Below are 20,576 nucleotides of genomic sequence, written 5' to 3'. Positions count from 1 at the left end.
ACTAATTAACGAGGGATTCATTTCATTAAAAGAAATAATAATAAAAAGGAACAAAACATGTGTTTTATTTATAAAAAAAACTTTATATGATTTTTATTAATTAAGATATAATAATTAAAAAATATGATATAACTAGTAGAAAAAAGTTAGGATTCTTTTACCAAGTTAATAGTGGAGAAAAGTTAGAGTTTAATAAATAATTAAAATTAATGAGAGAAAATTAGATTTAATAAATTAGGAAAAATATAAAATAAAATGAATATAAGTAAAAATAAAAAATAATGTCAATGGGAGATTTTTTTATTAAGTAGTTAAAAAACTAAAATTAAATAAAAATAAAAAGTTGTTGAAAAGAAAATTAATTTTTCATTTTTATTAAATAATTAAAGATATAAAAATAAAAAATAAAAAACATTATTTTATTATTATTAAGAATTATTGATCTATAAAAACAAACAACTTTAATTTTATTAATACATAAATATAAATAAATATTTATCTTAGAGATTAAACATTGAACCAACTTGCTATATTAATTTACCTTAACTAACACATTATCAGCTATTCCATTCACCTAAATATAGAAAACTAATTAAAATTATTTTTTATTAAATAACAAATAAAATAAGAATAAAATAGTACTAAAATAATTTTAATTTTAATAAACTATCCGTGTAAAAGGATTTTACACCATCAGTTAATTATAGACGTTGGATATTAAAAGAAGTTTGACTTTTATTTTAAAAATCTATAAAGTAATACAAACGGGTGATGGTGATGAACCGACGGTGTAAAACTTTTTACACTGATAATGTAAAACTTTTTATACTGACAGTGTATAGTAATTAATCTCGTAAGATAGTTAAAAAATCATAATTTAAAACTAATTATGAAAAAATTAATTTATAATAAAAACAAATTGTTAGAAAAAAAAACCCAATAACAATACAAAATATTCTAAACAAATAAGTAACCAAAAAAAAATTAAATTGTTGGACCCATTGTCAAGCAAAACAACAAGTTGCAAGAAAAAGTAGTAATTGTTTAGCCACGGTTTTGAATGCATTAAATTCACGGAGACAGACTTCTTCTTATGGGAAAGCTATGTTATAATTGAAGGACCCACAATGCTCCCACAAGCTTATTTATTTTGTATTAAATAATTAATAATTTCATTTTTGTTCTTTTAAAAAATTAAGTATTGTCCCCACAATATAAATTAAATTGTTTTATTTATAAGTAATCAAATATAAAATAAAATAAAAAATAATTAGTTGATAAATTATTTGATTATATATCTATTATATATATATATATATATATATATATTATATTATAATATATATATATATATATATATATATATTATATATATATATATTAAAAATAAAAACTACCATTCACAATGAGAGTGACGTAAACCAAATATTAATTTTTTGTTTTTGATATTTTGCTCAATCACAGTTGCTTTACTAAATAAAAGATTTAATACATGTAAATTTTTACCCAAATACTCCTAATTTTCAAAAAAAAATCTCAAAATAATCCTGTTTTAAATTTTTTTTTTAAACTACCCCACTTTTAGGAGGAGGTGCCAATCCAATTGGCGTCTCCTCTTAAAATTAGAGTGGAGGTGCCAATTGGATTGTCTAGGACACATGGTGTGGCCAATTCAATTGTCGCCCATGTGTATGATTTGTAAGGAGGCGCCAATTGGATTTGTACCTCAGTGTATTTTGCAATGTTTTTTGTTATAAAGAGAGGTGTTGTGTGAATCATTTTTTCACATCTCATTTCATCATTTTGCAATCATGTTTGGTGTTCGTCGCCGCTATGGAAAAGTGGTTTATTCGAGAGACAAACCTCCGATGTTGATGCTCTTTTGGAACATCACTACTTTCGATCAACTGAAGAGGGGGGTGGTTCGTTGGATAGATGGAAAAATACCAGAAGGGAAAAAAATTAGAAGTATTGAGAAACTCAACAGTATCTTTGGTTGGGTGTGAATGAAAACTGATAAGGAAGCTAGGAAAATGATGTTCGGACGAGATGACATCACTTTGATTGTTGTAATCAGTTAGAAATATTCTGTTTTCAGTTTGCTTATGTTGTAGTGATGTTTGTTGTAAACCTCGTTGTAACAAAAACTTAATGATATATAAAAATTAAAGGTCACAAAAATCCAATGTTACAAAAAGATTATGACTCAGATGATGCTCCTCGATTGGGACACTTGTTCTTATTGCGTCCTGGTTGACGACAAATACTACATAGTCTTATCATTTTATCTGTCGTATCCATTTCTGTTCGGATACGTGTGTTGTTTGGTCATCCTTTTATCTTTCTACGCATCTCGCTGTTGTGCCAAACTATGTCACCTTCATACGGAGGTCAGTATTCCTCCATTGGTAGCACCGATAAGCTTTTATTATAGACATTCATGATGGTGATGGCCTTGTAAACATCAGATAGATGGCTATAAGCGCCCTGGCGAGTATGTGCGCATGTTGCAAGGACATGGGAGCCAGGAATGTGGAAGGCCTAGAATTTTCCACAGTCGCACCAACTTCTGTTTAGTTTGACATCATAGGCTAAATTTGGTATCCCCTCATTGTGGTCCATTATTTCCTGCACGCTGAAATTTTGCCTATGACGGTCAAAGACTGTTACAACGTGTGTGCTAGCTTTTATGCTATTCTCTTTCATGACTTTCCTGTAACACTCACTGAATATTTGCCCAGACATTAACACCGCGCTCCATCTTTCACCTCTGGTTTCGAAGGTAGAATCCAACCTATAATAGGTTGATCTGACCAAGGCAGTTATTGGCAGATTTCTAATGCCTTTGAATACGCCGTTCATGCATTCCACAAGGTTTGTTGTCATGTGGCCCCATCGGAAAATCCCGTTGGAAGACTTTCTAGTGGGTCGAGATCCATATTTCACTTCGTTCTAAGTCCACGTAGGCGGATTACACAAAACTAGGTTATTTAGGTAGGAACTCCTTCCAATTGTATCTCATACAACTCTCGAAACTTTCAGTTGGGTGAATAACTCCTTATTTCAATCCATCATATGGATCATTCCCAACTCTTACTTCTAAACATATATAATCTTATTATAATTTGTTTAGTTAAGTTTGACTCATTGTTTTAACAATTAGATATTACAATTATCCCATCGCACCTTACTAATATAGAACATGCACCTCGCGTAGGCGAAACCTACATTATCCGATACTAGTCTTGATGAGTGTTAAAACTTGGAAAGCATAAACTTAATATTTAATTTGAGGGAATTTGCAATTATTCTGATCTCACCGGCTTATTTATCATATAAATCGTCTCTCACATGTATCAACATAAATACACATGCATCAACATACATATATAATGAAACAGTTATGGCCCCTAGCGCAATTGTTCTCCCAAGCCAATGAGAGAACCTAAGCTAACCTAATAACGATCTAAGCTTCTCCAAGCAAGATCTTCAAGGCTGTCCTCCTTTGGCACTGACTTCTTTGCTTTCTTCATATCATTACATTACATAAAAGAAACTCGTTTTACATTAGAGGGAGTGAGATGAGAAAAGAAGTTACATTGAGAGATTAAGAGAGAGGCACGACACGCAGGTCGTATTTTAAAAACCCAAAACAAAAGGAAAACTAAGGCCATAACCGATCACCACAAGACAATAATAAACACATTATTATTATTATTAATTTTAATTCTTTTAATCAATTAAAACCAAATTAAATCTCGACGACCGATCACATTACGCAGAGTTAGCCGAACTGGTGAATTTTGCCTTGCGTTAACCGGTTAACCATATGCGTTAACCGGTTAACACTGTTTGAAAATCTGTTCAAAAATTGTTTTCTGCCTTGTGTTAACCGGTTAACACTGTTGAAAATTTGTTAGAAAGTTGTGTCCCGTCTTGCATTAACCGGTTAACCATATACGTTAACCGGTTAACACTGTTTGAAAATCCTTTTAGAAAATAATATTCCTTCTTGCGTTAACCGGTTAACCATATGCGTTAACTGGTTAACACTGTACGAAAATTTGTTAGATAGCACAACCCTTGTGCAGTCACAACCCCAATCACATAACTCTCTGACAACACAACCCTTGTGCCGTCACTAACCCTGATGCACCAATTTCAGACCGTCAAACACATCTCGATTGTTGATTCAGTATGATTGATCAACACGTCATTGCCTCACCATACTAATGTCAGATCAAGAAGCAAACGACCATTGATCGCTCAAAGGAAAACAACCATTGAGTGTTTGAATGAACGAAACAAGAACACTATATCATATATAATGTATTTTGCATCAGGATTACATATATCATATATATGACTTGATCGATCTCAATTTAATCTTTGACTCATTCTGTCTTTAATCGTATTAATACAGAAAATAAACAGTTATCATATTCATGATTTCGTAAGTGGCTCTGATACCACTAAAGGAGAATTGCCATCCAAGGCGCAGCGGAATTTAAAATTTTCTCCTTTAATGATCCTTACGAATGGGCATGATCAGTGATAGAATCGTTACCTCTTGTGGCGATCACGAACGTTGAACGATGACAACGCCTCTACTTAGTCCACACGAACGGATTCCTTCAATCTCATTGCTAGCTGCTATGAATGAAGGCTTTGAGTGTGTGAGAGAGAGAAACGAAATGCAAGAGTGACAATGCTTCTACCCAAGGGTTCTATTTATAGAACCACTTGAGTGGGCTTCAAGCTAAAAAGCCCACTTAAGTGTATTTTGGCCCATATCTTATAATATGCCCAAAATCACTTAAGCGTGTGGTACCTTACCATATTTCGTATTCCACTTAAGTGCACCGTACCTTACGGTGTTCCTCAGTTACTCTATCTCTCATAAATCCGTCCTTTGTGTGTGACCCTGTAGGTTCTCGCGATGTTGGCAATTATATTAAATCACACATTTAACATAATAAACAGTGAGCGGTATCTAGCAACACATCACTGCTACCCAAGACACGAAAATGTCATGTGATCTGATAAATCCTTCTGTGATAATAATTATGTGTATAATTACCCTTTTTCCCTTATGTCTATATTGAACACAAGGTATAAACCGTGTCATCCTTGTCAAATTCAATATTGGGCCCATAGACATTTATCCTGTTACGCAGGATGGGCAAATTCCATCTAGGACACTCATGTCCCTCAGCATGCTTTGTGGAGTACCCATCAACTATCTTTATGGTTATCCAGTTACGGACAACGTTGGATCAACAATAAAGCACTCGACTCTACATCTAGGATCCATAGTGGTTTCAGGTCGAAGAGTGGTATACACCATTATCACCATGAGAATAACTTATGACCCTTTGCATAACTTTCTATATAGTATTCTCATAGCGGGTCAATCCGGTATAAATATTACTCTTAATATTCATACCTATGTTTAAGACTTGATAACTCTTTATCCATGATCCATGAGATGTGATCATCAGTCTACAAACATAATAGTCTTAATGCTTTAATGTTATCCCACTTCACAATAAAGCTCGACTACAGATATTTTAAGAATAGTGTCCTTATGTTTAATGTGATCTCATGATTAAGTCATACTTGATACATTAAACGGACTAGCTATTCTAGGGACTTTATTAAACAAACATAATAAAGAAAATGCCTTTTATTATTAATAAATAATTCGATACAAGTACCAAAAGTATTGGCCTCTAGGGCTTACACCAACAATCTCCCACTAGCACTAGAGCCAATCAGGCATAACCCTAATGCCCATTGATCTAGTATGGCCATCATGCTTCTGCTGCGCAAGAGGCTTTGTTAGTGGGTCAACAATATTGTCAAGTGTTGGTACTCTACATATTTTCACATCTCCTCTATCTATTATCTCTCGAATGAGGTGATAACGCCTAAGTATGTGTTTGGATCGTTGGTGAGATCTAGGCTCCTTAGCTTGTGCGATGGCACCATTGTTATCACAATAGAGACCAATGGGATCCACAATGCTAGGGACTATGCCAAGTTCACTAAGGAACTTTTTGATCCAAACAACTTCCTTTGCTGCACTTGAGGCAGCAATATACTCGGCCTCGGTTGTAGAATCAGCAACTGTATCTTGCTTTGAACTTTTCTAGCTCACAGCGCCACCATTTAAGCAAAACACATAACCATTGGAATCATTCATATTAAAGTGTCTCAACACTTTGTCTATGTACTCTAACTTAGGCCAAGCATTTTGTGATCTATCTCTATAGATTCGGATTCCTAATATATAGGCTGCTTCACCTAGGTCCTTCATAGAAAAGCATTTCCCCAACCAAGACTTTACTTGTTGCAGGGTAGGGATATCATTTCCAATGAGCAATATGTCATCTACATATAATACCAGGAAAACGATCATGCTCCCACTAACCTTCTTGTAGACACATGGCTCATGTTCGTACTTGATCCATGAGTAATACATCACCTTGATCAGTTATGAGATATCAATATCTCTCAGGTAGGTGACGTATCCTGCCTGACCTACGCTGGTCTTGTTCTACTTGAGCAGGTTGCTCTTTACACAACTATTTGTGTTTCCTGCTCTAATTCCTCCATAGGTGTATCAATGCCTTGTGATTCTTGAATTTCTTCAAGGTCTACTTTCCTCCCACTGATTCCTTTGGAAATAAAATCCTTTTCTAGGAAGACTCCAGTTCGAGCGACAAACACTTTGCCCTCAGAAGGATTGTAGAAATAATACCCTCTTGTTTCTTTAGGATACCCCATAAATAAGCATTTATCAGATTTGGGCTCAAGCTTGGTTGAAATTTGTCGTTTCACATAAACTTCGCAACCACAAATATCCATGTAAGACATATGTGGTTTCTTACCACTCCATATCTCATATGGTGTCTTCTCAACCCTTTTGGATGGAACACGGTTAAGTGTATAAGCTGCTGTCAATAGTGCATGTCCCCAAAAGGAGTTTGGAAGATCGGCGTGACTCATCATGGATCGGACCATGTCCAACAAGGTTCGATTTCTTCTCTCAGATACACCATTCCATTGGGGTGTTCCAGGAGGAGTGAGTTGGGATAGGATCCCACACTCTTTCAGATGGTCATCAAACTCTAGGCTTAAATACTCACCACCTCGATCTGATTGAAGAGTTTTAATATTCTTACCTAGTTGGTTTTGTACTTCATTCTTGGATTCCTTGAACTTTTCAAAGGGCTCTAATTTGTGTTTCATTAAATACACATAACCATATCTACTGAAATCATCAGTGAATGTGATGAAGTACTGAAAACCTCCTCTGGCTGGTATGTTCAGTGGTCCACATACATCAGTATATATGAAGGCCAAAAGATCATTAGCTCTTTCACCTTTTCATGTGAAGGAGACTTTGTCATCTATCCGTTTAAACAAGATCTGCATGTCTCATATGATTCATAATCAAAAGAGTCCAAGAGTCCATCTTTATGGAGTTTGGAAATGCGCTTCTCATTTATGTGGCCTAATCGACAATGCCAAAGGTAAGTTGGATTTAACTCATTAGATTTCATCCTTTTAGTATTAATGTTATAAGTAGGCATTTCAAGATCAAGGACATATAGTCCATTGTTCATTTGTGCAGTAGCATAGAATATATCATTCAAATAAATTGAGCAACAATTGTTCTTTATTATAAATGAAAAACCAAACTTGTCCAAACAAGAAACGGAAATAATATTCCTGCTAATTGCAGATACATAATAACAGTTCTCTAACTGAATTATTAAACCACTAGGTAAAGTCAATACATAAGTTCCTACGGCTAAAGCAACAACCTTTGCTCCATTGCCAACTCGTAGGTCGACTTCACCTTTTGCCAAATCTCTACTCCTTTTTAGTCCCTGCACATTTGTACAAATGTGATAACCGCATCCAGTATCTAATACCCATGATGCAGAAGTAGATAAATTAATTTCAATAACAAAAATACCTGAAGTTGAAGTTTCTACTCCATTCTTCTTATCTTCCAGGTACTTTGGGCAGTTTCTCTTCCAGTGTCCGATCTTACCGCAATGGAAGCAGGTGCCTTCTTTTGCTATGCCTCCACTAGGCTTTAAAGCAGCAACGGTGGGTTTGGGTTTGGCAACTTCCTTGCCTTTCCCTTTATCACCCTGCTTAATGGGCCTTTTGTTCTGTCTCTTTCCATTTCCGATCATCAGAATGGACTTCCCTTTTGACTTCAGATTCTTCTCGGCAGTTCTTAACATGGCGAGCAGTTCAGGAAGAGATTTATCCATTTCATTCATTGAAATTTAGGACAAATTGACTGAATCTATCTGGCAAAGATTGCAAGATCAAATCAGTCGCAAGTTCCTTTTCGAGGGGAAAACCCAATCTCTCAAGGTTTTCCACATACCCAATCATTTTGAGCACATGGGGACCTACATGGGCTACCTCAGCTAACTTGCCTTGAAAAAGGGCTTTTGAAACTTCAAACCTCTCATGCCTTGCTTGCTCTTGATAGAGCATCTTCAGGTGTTCGATCATATCGAACGCTGACATGTTCTCATGTTGCTTTTGCAATTCTGAGTTCATGGTAGCTAGCATGAGACAAGCAGTTTCATTGGCATCATCGACATGCTTCTTATAAGCATCTCTTTTTGCCTTAGGTGCAGAACTAGGAGGTTCCTCTTCAGGAACAGGTGTCTCCAAGACATACAACTTTTTATCATGTTTGAGGACAATCCTCAGGTTTCGGTGCCAATCCAGAAAATTTGTCCCAGACAATTTTTCCTTATCAAGGATTGATCGCAAAATGTTGTTATAGGTGTTTGCTGTCATGGTAATCTACATAAGAATTAATGAAAATATAAGTATCATAAACATATTTAATTAGGCCTTTAATTAAATATGCTCCCACTATTTTACTCAAAACAAATGACCCTCATCATTTGATTCGGAAAATCCTGTTGGAAGACTTTCTAGTGGGTCGAGATCCATATTTCACTTCGTTCTAAATCCGCGTAGACGGATTACACAAAACTAGGTTATTTAGGTAGGAACTCCTTCCAATTGTATCTCATACAACTCTCGAAAATTTCAGTTGGTTGAATAACTCCTTATTCTAATCCATCATATGGATCATTCCTAACTCTTCCTTCTAAACATATATAATCTTATTATAATTTGTTTAGTTAAGTTTGACCAATTGTTTTAACAATTGGATATTACAATTATCCCATCGCACCTCACTAATATAGAACATGCACCTCGCGTAGGCGAAACCTACATTATCCGATACTAGTCTTGACGAGTGTTAAAACTTGGAAAGCATAAACTTAATATTTAATTTGAGGGAATTTGCAATTATTCTGATCTCACCGGCTTATTTATCATATAAATCGTCTCTCACATGTATCAACATACATACACATGCATCAACATACATATATAATGAAACAGTTATGGCCCCTAGCGCAATTGTTCTTCCAAGCCAATGAGAGAACCTAAGCTAACCTAATAACGATCTAAGCTTCTCCAAGCAAGATCTTCAAGGCTGTCCTCCTTTGGCACTGACTACTTTTCTTTCTTCATATCATTACATTACATAAAAGAAACTCGTCTTACATACGAGGGAGTGAGATGAGAAAAGAAGTTACATTGAGAGATTAAGAGAGAGGTACGACACGCATGTCGTATTTAAAAAACCCAAAACAAAAGGAAAACTAAGGCCATAACCGATCACCACAAGACAATAATAAACACATTATTATTATTATCAATTTTAATTCTTTTAATCAATTAAAACCAAATTAAATCTCGACGACCGATCACATTACGCAAAGCTAGTCGAACGGGTGAATTTTGCCTTGCGTTAACCGGTTAACCATATGCGTTAACCGGTTAACACTGTTTGAAAATCTGTTCAAAAATTGTTTTCTGCCTTGTGTTAACCGGTTAACCAAATATGTTACCGGTTAACACTGTTGAAAATTTGTTAGAAAGTTGTGTCCCGTCTTGCGTTAACCGATTAACCATATACGTTAATCGGTTAACACTGTTTGAAAATCCTTTTAGAAAACAGTATTCCTTCTTGCGTTAACCGGTTAACCATATGCGTTAACCGGTTAACACTGTACCAAAATTTGTTAGAAAGCACAACCCTTGTGCAGTCACAACCCCAATCGCATAACTCTCTGACAACACAACCCTTGTGCCGTCACTAACCCTGATGCACCAATTTCAGACCGTCAAACACATCTCGATTGTTGATTCAGTATGATTGATCAACACGTCATTGCTTCACCATACTAATGTCAGATCAAGAAGCAAACGACCATTGATCGCTCAAAGGAAAACAACCATTAAGTGTTTGAATGAACGAAACAAGAACACTATATCATATATAATGTATTTTGCATCAGGATTACATATATCATATATATGACTTGATCGATCTCAATTTAATCTTTGATTCATTCTGTCTTTAATCATATTAATACAGAAAATAAACAGTTATCAGATTCATGATTTCGTAAGTGGCTCTGATACCACTAAAGGAGAATTGCCATCCAAGGCGCAGCGGAATTTAAATTTTTCTCCTTTAATGATCCTTACGAATGGGCATGATCAGTGATAGAATCGTTACCTCTTGTGGCGATCACGAACGTTGAACGATGACAACGCCTCTACTCAGTCCACACGAACGGATTCCTTCAATCTCAGTGCTTGCTGCTATGAATGAAGGCTTTGAGTGAGAGAGAGAGAAACGAAATGCAAGAGTGACAATGCTTCTACCCAAGGGTTCTATTTATAGAACCACTTGTGTGGGCTTCAAGCTAAAAAGCCCACTTAAGTGTATTTTGGCCCATATCTTATAATATGCCCAAAATCACTTAAGCGTATGGTACCTTACCATATTTCGTATTCCACTTAAGTGCACCGTACCTTACGGTGTTCCTCAGTTACTCTATCTCTCATAAATCCGTCCTTTGTGTGTGACCCTGTAGGTTCTCGCGATGTTGGCAATTATATTAAATCACACATTTAACATAATAAATAGTGAGCGGTATCTAGCAACACATCACTGCTACCCATGACACGAAAATGTCACGTGATCTGATAAATCCTTCTGTGATAATAATTATGTGTATAATTACCCTTTTACCCTTATGTCTATATTGAACACAAGGTATAGACCGTGTCATCCTTGTCCAGTTTAATATTGGGCCCATAGACATTTATCCTGTTACGCAGGATGGGCAAATTCCATCTAGGACACTCATGTCTCTCAGCATGCTTGTTGGAGTACCCATCAACTATCTTTATGGTTATCCAGTTACGAACAACGTTGGATCAACAATAAAGCACTCGACTCTACATCTAGGATCCATATGGTTTCAGGTCGAAGAGTGGTATACACCATTATCACCATGAGAATAACTTATGACACTTTGCATAACTTTCTATATAGTATTCTCATAGCGGGTCAATCCGGTATAAATATTACTCTTAATATTCATACCTATGTTTAAGACTTGATAACTCTTTATCCATGATTTGTGAGATGTGATCATCAGTCTACAAACATAATAGTCTTAATGCTTTAATGTTATCCCACTTCACAATAAAGCTCGACTACGGATATTTTAAGAATAATGTCCTTATGTTTAATGTGATCTCATGATTAAGTCATACTTGATACATTAAACGGACTAGCTATTCTAGGGACTTTATTAAACAAACATAATAAATAAAATGCCTTTTATTATTAATAAATAATTCGATACAAGTACCAAAAGTATTGGCCTCTAGGGCTTACACCAACACAACGTGGGTTAGGGCCACGGGTTCGGGTAGCTAGGGGATGTGGGACCGGAGGCCGGTTAGATGATTCTGGTCAACAACATTAATCTTTTTTTTGTAAATGAGAATTTATAATAATATGAATTGGTCCGATTTCGAAATTATGTATCACGTAGACTGTTTTTGATTTTTTTGGCAAAATACACTAAGGTGCCAATTCAATTGGCGCCTCCTTACAAACCATAGACATGGGCGCCAATTGAATTGGCTGCACCATGTGCCCTATCCAATCCAATTGGCGCCTCCTCCTAAAAGTGGGGTAGTTTGAGATTCTTTTTTGAAATCAGGGTAATTTTGGGATATTTTTTTTGAAAACTTGGGTTATTTTAGTAAAAAATTCAATGAAAAATCAAAAAATACAAAAAAACAAGGGCCATCAGATCTCCCTCATTAATTGAGGTGGCAGATCTGATGGCCAAGCGCGCGCATTCCACCAAGGACCTGAGTCAATGCGCCACACCAATGGTAATTAAAACGAAAGACTGAAATTAAAACATTTTAAATAGATCAGATGGTCAGGATCCACACCAGCATATCACTAGAGCTAGGGCTCCGGTCATTTTCTCCCGCGACCTCCACCGGACTGGTCCAACTTCATTTCAATGAAAAATGGAAAACAATGATACTTTATCAAAGAGAAAATTCTCAGGATCACGAATCTGGCCTCAACTTTCTCCAATTCCAAGTATATAAAAAGATACAGGGATTTGAATTTTGAGGATCATGAACTGAGTTGCTTCGATTTAACCTCAAAGTAACTCAATCTTGTTGCCTACATTGGTAGGACTTCAGCCAACCAAAAATCACAAAGAATAGTGAAGAATTGAGAGAGAATCAAAGAGATGAAAATTCTAGAAAATCACCTTCGAATGAGCTTCAACCTTGCTTGATCTTGCTTCCAATTGTCCTTGGCTTAGCTTCAGAAGCTTGTAGAAGATGAATTGGATCAAAGAAAAGCTTGGACTCTTGGAGTTTCAATCTCAAAACAGAATGAGATTTGAAGCTCGATTTTCAAATGAAAACCTTCAAGATTATCCTTTAATGGTGAGGGTTTGGATTGTAGGTTCAAAGCTTGGGCATGAGGTCCTCAGTTCTGAGCCAAGAGGGTTGTATTTATAGGCAATGTAATTCATTTTCACACACTTTCAAAATTTGCCAAATTTAGCAATTTGCCTTGCATGCTTGCATGGGTGTGTGATAGGCCCATCAAATGATGTATTCAGGTCCAAAATCAATAGTGTGCAATACTGAAATCATGTCATGTACTCATGCAATGGAGATTGGAAGGTGAATGTGAAATCCATCCAAATGAAACTTTGAAAAGAACCCATGCGCAAGTCCTTCATTTCTTTGCCAAATGAGATGATGTTGAACTTTTTGGAAAGGTGAGATAAAGGGGAACAACTTTTATGTTGAACACTTTTACATTCAAGGCTTGTATAATGATGAATTTTGAGGTGGAAGTTTGGAAAATCAAACATATTTGCAAATTTTCTAAGTACCAAGTCAAATGTTCACTTCTTCCACCTTGAATAACTTTTGATATGGGCTTCAAATAGAAAAAATTGCTTCATCAAAGTTGTATATATTTCAAACATATTCAATTGGGTCACAAATTTGACCTCATTTGGATTTGGAATGAAGGAGGTATGCATTTTAGAAGTTGAGGAAAACCACTTGTTCAATGGTAATGGCTCAAAATGACCTATAATGTTTACTCTTGGCAGATGCATTTGCAAGTTGAATTTGAACTTATTCCAAGAATAAAAGTTGGAGAGGACATATTTAATTTTATCATGGAACTTGAATGACTTTCATCTCATAAAAATTGAGCAAGTTATGGTCCTTGGAAGTTGATCTCCTAACTAGGGTTCAGACAAAATGACCTATAATCGTTTAGCATAAAAAATGACTTTACAAGAAAAACTAGATCTTGACTTCAACATGAAAGTTGTTTAGAATGTCATAAGGAGTAAATTTTCTCTTGTAATAATTTTCATATAATAAACATCGTAGGAGGATCAATTGACTTTCTCTGGTCAACCACCATGAACCATCTTGCAAACTTGAAATTCTCTTGATCTTTGGGACTCATGGAGGATCATATATGTGTAATATGATTTAATATGAATTATCCCTTGAAATATTTGATCAAATGATGAAGAAACTTGCTGAGGAAGTCACACAAGATACCTAGATGAATTAGGGTTTCCAAGGCAAACAAGCTTCAAACTCTTGATGAATTCTTGATCAAAATGATAAGTGAAGATCATGAGGGTCCATATATGATGTCTAGAACAAATATGAAATATCTCTTGATTAGTATCCTTGCATTGAGGGTCTCAAACCCTAGATATGAGCTTGATGAGGCCTTGGTGAGCACACACACTGCCTACAAAAGCAACAAACTATACATTGACATATTTTTGGCATTTTGGTTAGTAAATAATGAAAAATAAAGTATGATACAATAAAATATGCTTGGTGATATCTCCCAATGCAAACCCAATGAATGAGGGGTAAGGAGGATACCAAGGTGTGATCCCAATGCTAATGCATATGATGAGATAGCATGAAGGATCTTATGGTTAAAATTGGGGTCTTACAGTATCCTAACCATCCTTTTCTCCCACCCTAGCACCTAAATTGAACATGTTTTAATCATTAGATGTTCTAATGAGAAAGTCAAGTGTCGGGTCCTCAAGCTAGGTACGGTCGACAACCTAAGTACTTGAATGTTGTGTATAAGCACGTACACCTCATTTTTGCATTCTGGTTTGTTGAGATTTTTTTTTAAAAATGCACTTGACGTTGGATCAAGTGTTTGGATTTATTATGAAAGTGTGTGTGAATAATAGAGGTAGAAAGATAATGAGATAGATTGAGAAGAGAATGAGAATGAGAATGAGAATGGATTGAGGTTGAGAATGATATGGATAATGGAATGGGTAATATATACTTGACGTTGGATCAAGTACTCGTATTGCTATGAAGTGAATTTCATTTGGAAAACACTTGACATTGGATCAAGTATGCCTTTTTTCTTTTGAAAAGTTTTCTTTTATCATTTTGTTTTATCTTTTTAGTTAGCATGCATGATAAGCTATAAAAGAAAGTAAATCTAAGCTATTACACTTGCATGGGATGGGGAGACATATGACCCACAATGGGGGGATGGAACCATGCAATACAAAGTAAGGTATAGAGATTAAATTAGTTACAACCCAAGTATCATGCCTAAAATAATCAAGTGGCATGGTGTCCTCAAACAATACAAGGAAAAGTGAATGGATTAGAAAGATAGTATCTTGGATTAAACTTGAGATCTCAATGGACATGTAAACGTACAAACAAGTGGGGTTAGTATGAATTAAAACATATGAATTAAATAGTTATTAAATGGAAAATGTTAATTCAATTAAAATGGATCATGATGATTAAATGATGAAAAGATCATGGCAAACAACATGGATATACACAAGCATACATCACATAGATTGAAATGTCATTTTCAATTTAATCTAAATAACCACAATCTAAATGGAAAAATTAAATGGAATTAAAGTACATTAACATGCTAATGGAAATTCAAATTCATCATGGTGAATTAAAAATTGAAACCTAATCAAGAATTCTAGGTTAACCATATATTTTCAAAGTATTTTTCAAAGTGATTAGTAGAACAAATTAAACCTACTCATATTAATTCCTACATGAAAATTAACTAACAATTAACATGCATTTTATTATTTATAATATGGTAAAAATACAATTAAGATCATTATGATAAAAAGAACTCAAGAAAATCATAAAAAGAAATGAGAAAAAATATCAAGAAATTATAAAACAAAACATGGGCCAGGGGGTGAATTATGGAAGAGAGGTGCATGACTGATCCATGCGCGTGGGTCTATGGGAAAGAGGTCCATCGCATGCAGCCATTGGCATGAGGGTGCAAATAATTCAGAAAACTTTACCTCGTACCCCTACAGTTGTACCCATACCCCTACAAATAATTTTTTTGACCAAAATACCCTCATATAAATAGGGTATATTTTTCAAAAATGGAAGTTTATTTCATTTGCGCTTGAAGACTTCCGGAAGAGAACTTTTTGACATTTGTTGGCATTGTAAACCGGAACACTAAGAGTAAGTCTTTCGGTTCACAAAGTGTTCTTCAAAGACTTCCGATTCTCTGCATTTTTGGGGCATTTAACCGGAAGTATTTTAGAAAGTCTTCTGGTTTGTAAGTGTATTTACCGGAACTCTTTCTTAAAGACTTCCGGTTTGGATGAACTAAACTGAAACTCTTTTAAGAAGTGTTCCGATAGTCAACCTTGTTTTTTCCCACACTGCAACTCTTCTTTGAAGTGTTCCTGTGCGTTTTTTTTTTTTGTATTTTTAATTATTTTGTTATAATATTTTTTTGTAGTGGTTCGAAGACGAGGTGCAGATGGTAGGATTCCAGACCGCAGTTTAGGCCGAGGCGCATCTTTATCTGCAATAGAGCCGACTGGATATCCAGGAGGGTCGTACGATACGTCTCTTTTGGTGAAGTACGAGCATCATGTTGCTCGCCATTTATGGTTTGGTTAGGTAAATAAACGGGATATATTTGAAAATGAATAATATTTGAATATTTTATATTGTGTTTTCTAATATATGTTTTAATTGTTTTTAGGAAAGAGGTCCGAAGAAAGAGTTAAAGGTTGTTGGACACGGACTAAAGCTGACATCTAGGGTTCCACTAGCTCTTCCACAACAGGTGGAGAGTTGGGTATCTAGATCTGGTTTATCTTCACTTCAGAGAACTAGTCTGAACAAGATAGACACAAATCTGGTATCTGCATTTGTGGAAAGATGGCATCTAGAGACATCTTCATTTCACATGTCGTTTGGTAAAATGAGCATTACTTTGGATGACGTTTCATGTCTGCTTCACTTGCCCACCAAGGGGGTCTTCTAGAGTCCTCATGATGTCACGGAAGAGGTTGTTGTTGAACTTGTTATTGACTACTTATAAGTGTCACAGGGTGAGGCACAATCACATGTTCGTAGCTGCAGGGGTTCGTATTATAAATTGGAGTGGTTATACGATTTATTCGTACAGCATAGAGCTGCTTCTAGCTGGGCATATGCGACCAGAGCATATTTGTTGATGTTGGTGGTTTCCACCATTTTTGCCGACAAGACCTTTACACTTATCGAGGCACGATACCTCCTACTGTTTACGGACTTAGATAGATGTTCGAGATATAGTTGGGGAGCAGCTGCACTGGTTACCCTATACAGATATCTTGGAGATGCGTCCATGTTCAGTTGCAAACAGCTCGGTGGATATCCTACTCTCCTACAAGTATATAATTTAATTTTGTTTATTAAGTGTTGGATTCATTTTATAAAGTATGTTAACTTAATTTATTTTGTTTATTATGTTTTTATTTTGTAACAGTGCTGGATTCACGAGTACTTTCCAACTGTTGGAAAAGAGGAGAGAATTGGAAACCAGCTGATAATTGTGGTCTTCCTCAAGCAATGAGATGGTCCTATAGGCAAGGAGTCCTGAAGGTTGATGATTTACAACCTATTTTGGACGAGCTAACACCTGCCGACGTCATATGACGTCCATTTGAGGATTATAGAGCATGGCGTCAGTTTGATGAGTTATGTCTCTACAGGGGGTGTTTGAAGTGGGGTGACACAGTTGTTCCATACTTTCCTGAAAGATGTTTACGTCAGTTCGGGTACAAGCAATATGTTCCATCCTCACCTCTTGATTGTATGATAGCGAGTGATATTGATGTTTATTGGATTGGTTACCATCAGAGCGTTATCGTTGTGATTCGTCCAACTACCCTGGTCACCACTCCATCTGATGTAGAAGATGGTTATCTGGAGTGGTATTATTATGTTTCGCATCCACGTTTGGTCCCTCCCCATCGTGACGATCCAAGAGAGGTACCAGTTCCTGTTTATGACGCAAGACCATCTGATCCTAATTGGGCTCGTGTATCTACATTGATTCATCGTTATCTGAGACAGGTTAATGCCGAAGAGGAAGATCCAAAGTTTGCTGATTTATTTGAAGCTTTGCATATTTCTCGTTCACATTGATTTATGTATTAAGTTTTAGAACTGAATATAATAGACATAATATAATAGACATAATATAATATTCATATTTTGATTACATATTCATGTTTTGAGTACATATTCATGCTAATATAGGCGTAAGTAATTGCCAATGTTGTAGACGTCTTACAAATCCTAACATCCAAGATGTTGCTGTATGAGAACGAAAATTCTTCCAATCTAATGTGACCGGTGGCAACGGAAACCCCTCTTTCATGTTAACTTGATGAGAATAGTTAAAACATATATTTAATAAAGTGAAATAATTAAAATATTAAGTCATATAAAATAACCTATCATACAAAATACGTACCTGAACCCAATGATTTTGGTTAACAAAACCAATGCAATGAATAGAGACATTTGGTGAATGTGAACTTGTCATAGGAAATAAAGTCATGCACGGATTGCCTAAATAGACAAGTACAACATTATAGTGATTTGCTATCAAGTAACCCATATCTGGTAGAGTCAACCATTTTCCAGGTGGCTGTGAACCAAGGGATTCTATCATCAAAGATTCTCTCACTTATGACAACCGATTAGAAAATAAATTGTCATACAAATTTGACCTATCCTTGTCTATTATTTCCAACCCCAACTCTCTGCGAACCATTGACCAACCATCCTCACCATATCCATGCAATGATGCAATGACTCTAAATCCACAATTACCATCTGATTCAACATTAACTATATCTTTAATGTATGACCTAATATGATTAGGAAATTGAAGAGTGAATTATGGTTGCTTCTTTGATAATTTTAACTTCTTCGAAGTCTGTGATGGTTGAGATTGCCTTTGTGGATATTGAGATGCCTTATCAACATACTCATGATACGAAGGATCCCTATAAACATCATATTCTGCTGGTTTTTTCCCTTTCTTCTTCACTCCTCCTTTGTTTTTTAATTTCTCGGGCGGTGGACATAATGGAGGCATTGTTGGGTATGCTAGTTCACATACCCTACTCTTTAATGCCATTTTCACAATAACATATAATGACCTAAATCGTTTCCACAATTCATCTATTGCACAAGTCATATCCACCTATGATCCATCATCTGCACCTACCTCTAACTCAACTTCCATAGTTAGTTTCCTCCAATGAACATGAACATCATCTACGGGTATCGATATACCACCTAGTGCGTATCTTCCTAACTCACAAGCACAAGGTAACCCATAAGATGTTCGAAGAGTACAACCACATATTTGCCTGTTAGTTCCAACATAGTCAACTCTCAATAACTCTTCAGCAATACGTCTCAAAGCAGCTCGAGATATAGAACCACGCAAATAACCATAAAATGGACTTATGTGCGCGTGCTCAACTTCGTAAAAACTCTTTTAAAAAGAAGCTCTAATGTTTCCCAGTTGTAACCTCAAGTTGTTATTCATAGCTTCCCAACATTTGACCATGTCACCTATATTGTTTCCTAACATCTGCTTTAACTTCCAATGAGCAGATTCAACCCTAAAAATATTGAAAATAACACATAAAAAAATACATAGAAAAAATATCACATATAAAAATAACATAGAAAAGATTATAACACGTATCGATTAGTCATTGTGTTACCCAAATGTAGCACTCGATTAATCCATGCTCCAACAAATCTATGTCTATGTGGAGTCAACCATGTGTCTTTCACATAATTAATAAATCCACTATAATCAACACATGCTTGCTCAAGTTGATGCAATCGTTGACCATACTCAACCTCATCACTAGCCCAAACAACTTTCATCCATAATGTATCTATCGTCTTTTGTAGGTGATTCACCACATGTTGTTTGCATTTTGCACCAACGTTTTTGTTAATGTGAAATCTACATAGCAAATTAATCGACTTGGGAAACACAATTTCAATTGCTTTCATCAAAGCAAGATCTCTATCTGTCAAAATCACTTGTGGACACAAATCTTTCTTCACAAACAATTCTGTTAGTTTCTCCATATACGCAAATGCAACAGCAAAAGTCAACTCGGTTGATGTCATGCCAACAATTTCAAACAAAGGTTGTATATATTTGTTTGCCTTATAGGTGCTATCCATAACTAACACAATAGGAAAGATATTCAACAACTTAACTGAATCAGGATGGGCCCAAAATATCTCTCTCACAACTTCCGAGTCATCCTTTTTTCTACTCCAATACACATAACATGCACCCTCAATAAGCTTAAACAAATGTTGTATCTCACTTCTAGGACCTCTTATCTCTTTTTGTATCACTCTTATGCTTGTATACTTGCGTTCTCCAAGTGACATTCTCAGGATCTCGGTCTTGCAAGGAAAGCAATATGTGCCTAGGTGGTATATGTCTATTTGTCAAATCAGCGACATGTTGCTTCTCATATGTGGTCAACCTACCAATAAAAGAACGACCTTCTAATCTATCAGGTAAACCATGATTATGTAGCCCACATTTTACATCAATCTTCCAACCAGACCCATCTTTCGCTGGAGTCGACCTGATTTTAAATGGGCATCCATATTTCTTTGACGCACTTTGGGTTCCACTATCAGTACTCTTGTGTTTCCCACCTTTATCACAATCAAATATTAATTTGTTA

The sequence above is a fragment of the Lathyrus oleraceus genome, chromosome 2 (assembly GCF_024323335.1).
Source record: "Lathyrus oleraceus cultivar Zhongwan6 chromosome 2, CAAS_Psat_ZW6_1.0, whole genome shotgun sequence".
Classification (NCBI taxonomy): Eukaryota; Viridiplantae; Streptophyta; class Magnoliopsida; order Fabales; family Fabaceae; genus Lathyrus; species Lathyrus oleraceus.
Note: the sequence above shows the minus strand (reverse complement) of the source record.